A 2889-nucleotide genomic window follows, 5' to 3' on the forward strand; every position below is an offset into this window, starting at 1 on the left:
CAAATTCCCCATTAGGCCCTTTTTAGCCAGGATGATAAGGCAGTCCCTGTGCTTTAACCTTTATGAGGACAGAAACTTGGAAATGACCTATTCACTTTTTGTCGTCTTTCTGCTTTCTTTCTTCAATTCTTTTCAGTCTGTAAAGCCAAACTCCTCTGTTCCTTTTGTTGGAACATTCATTCTAATTTGTAGAATGTGATATTGCCAGATTCTAGAATTGCAAATAAAAACCAATTAGGTCTTTAAATAAAACTTGTTGTAATCTTGCCTTTTTACAGGCCACATAGTAAATATTTTAGGTTTTGCAAACCACACAGTTTCTGTCACATCTACTCAAAAATCTGACTTCATGGCAAGATACAAAAAGCTGCCATAGAAAATATGTAAATGAACGGACTGGCTGAGTTCCAATAAACATCATTTACAAAATTAGGTGGGTCAGATTTGGCCCAAGCAAAGAGTCATTTGCCCACCTTAGTTCTAGATAATTTCACTTAGTCTAGTGAAAAGCTCATAATGCAAAATTTAACTCCAAAAAGTTTTGTTTGTGGTAGTAACTCTTCTTTAAAATTATGTTTAATTTCTTCAGTTTTAACTACATATAAATCTGAAACAAATTATGAAGGAAAAAAAATCAATAAAATCTAGACTGATATATTCTACAAGATAATTGCCCTAAGCTCTTAAAAGAAAATGTGGGAAGAAATAAAGAGGGAAAAGCAAGGGAAAATGCCCAGATTAAAATAAATTTAAGAGATTCACAATCAAACCAAATTCATGAAGCTTATTTGGGTCCTAGATCAAAAAACATTACCCCCGCCCCCAACCCTGCATACGATACACACACACACACACACACACACACACAGAGCTAAGGACAATATATATGGAAAAATTAGGAAATTTTGAATATGATCTCTACATTAAATGATAGATCAATGTTTTCTTTTTTAGACATGATAATGATATTGTTACAGATAGAATGAGTATTCTTTGAAATGTATGTTTATATATGCCACATTTTCTATATCCACTTATCTGTTGAAGAATGAGATTGTGGCGTTTGCCAGTAAATGGATGGAGCTGTAGAATATCATGCTAAGCAAAATAAGCCAATCCCAAGGAACCAAAGGCCAATATGCAGATGCTAATTCACAATAAGTGGGGGGGGGGTTGGGGAGAATTGAGGCACTTTGGATTAGACAGAGGGTAACAAAGGCAGGAGTTTGGGGGTAGGAAGGATAATAGAATGAATCGACATTATGACCCTATGTGCATATATAATTACACGACCAGTGTAATTCCACATCATATACAACCAGAAGAATGAGAAATTATACTCCATTTATGTCTGATGTGTCAAGATGCATTTTACTATCATGTAAAACTAATTAGGACAAATTTAAAAAATGTATGTTTATATTTATGAGTAAAATGGTGTGAAAATAGTTCAATAAGAAACAAAATAGGAGAGAGAGAAAAGCAAAACTGAATTAATTGTTCAGGTTTTCATTGTAATATTGTTGCAATTTTTCTGTGGCTTTTAATTTATAAAAAAGAAAATTGGGAGGAAATAAATACTGTAGAGCTCAAACTAACAGCAGACTTTATTTTTCTTTTGAAATATAAAAGAAGGTTGATCTACTGCAAAAGTTAGTTCAGGATTAGAATTCTATTACAAAATAATAATAGAAGTAGGCTCTTTGGTTTAGGTTTGGGTTTGCCATTTGTAACTTTCGGCTCCTGTTTGCCCCATCCTTACCATCTCCTCTGCCCACCCCCCCACTTCTCTTTTTCCCCCAAGTTGCTGCAAGAAGGGAAAAATCCACATTCCACAGCAGTACAGTATATGGCCAGTCATAAATTTGCAGCTTGTGGCCATGTTCAGAGCACTGCCCCACATCCTTTCTTTTTTTTTTTTTTTAATTTTTATTGTTGGTTGTTCAAAACATTACATAGTTCTTGATATATCATATTTCACACTTTGATTCAAGTGGGTTATGAACTCCCATTTTTACCCCGTATACAGATTGCAGAATCCACATCCTTTCACGCAGTGGCATTGACATTGTCGCTGTCCACACTTTGAGTCTCCTCCCTTCTGTGAGGAGTGTGGGAAGTCCATGAGAATGAGGTGACAGAGGCAGAACTGCCAAAGGTGAAAGAACCGTCTGTTTACACAGTTCTCTTTCTCTGGGTTTGAGTCCTCTTTTATCTTCCTCCTCTTTCTGGCACAGCCCAGACTTCCCTCAGGGTCATTTCCGGAGTGGAACTCAGCTTGTCACTCCTTCACTCCGCCTTTCTATTTCCTTCCCTTTCCCCGTGGCAGTTACAGAACCTAGCTTTGAAAATTGCTCAAAGGGGGATGGGGTGGTTGGCAGTTGCCAATAACTAAACTTAAACCTTATGAAACAGCACTAATGTGGGCTGTTGTATAAATGTATCCTGAAAAAAAAAAAAAAATATATATATATATATATATATATATATATATATATATATATAAAGAGAAAGATTGGTAGAGTGCAATTTAAAACCGCTAACAAGTATCAGTCACAAAAGCATCATGCACATGAGAAAGCACAAGCTTTGGATTTACGCAGACTCAGGCTTGAATCTCTGCTATGTCATTGACTGGCAAGGTGACCTTAGACACTATTTGACTTCATTGAACCCCACTTTCCTTATCTATCCAATAGAACAAACAATATCTGTTTTTTGGATGAAATGTTACAGTATAATTCTTCCTTTCTAGCTGAGAAGCTTCTAGACACCTGAACATTGATCTGAGATTATTGCTGAGCTCAACCTAAAACAATCCTTTATATTCCACAGGAATGACCGAAAACAGGGCCAAAAAGAGAGAGAGGGGCAGCTGGATAACTTTCC

The sequence above is a fragment of the Marmota flaviventris genome, chromosome 7 (genome assembly GCF_047511675.1).
Source record: "Marmota flaviventris isolate mMarFla1 chromosome 7, mMarFla1.hap1, whole genome shotgun sequence".
In the NCBI taxonomy this organism is placed as follows: Eukaryota; Metazoa; Chordata; class Mammalia; order Rodentia; family Sciuridae; genus Marmota; species Marmota flaviventris.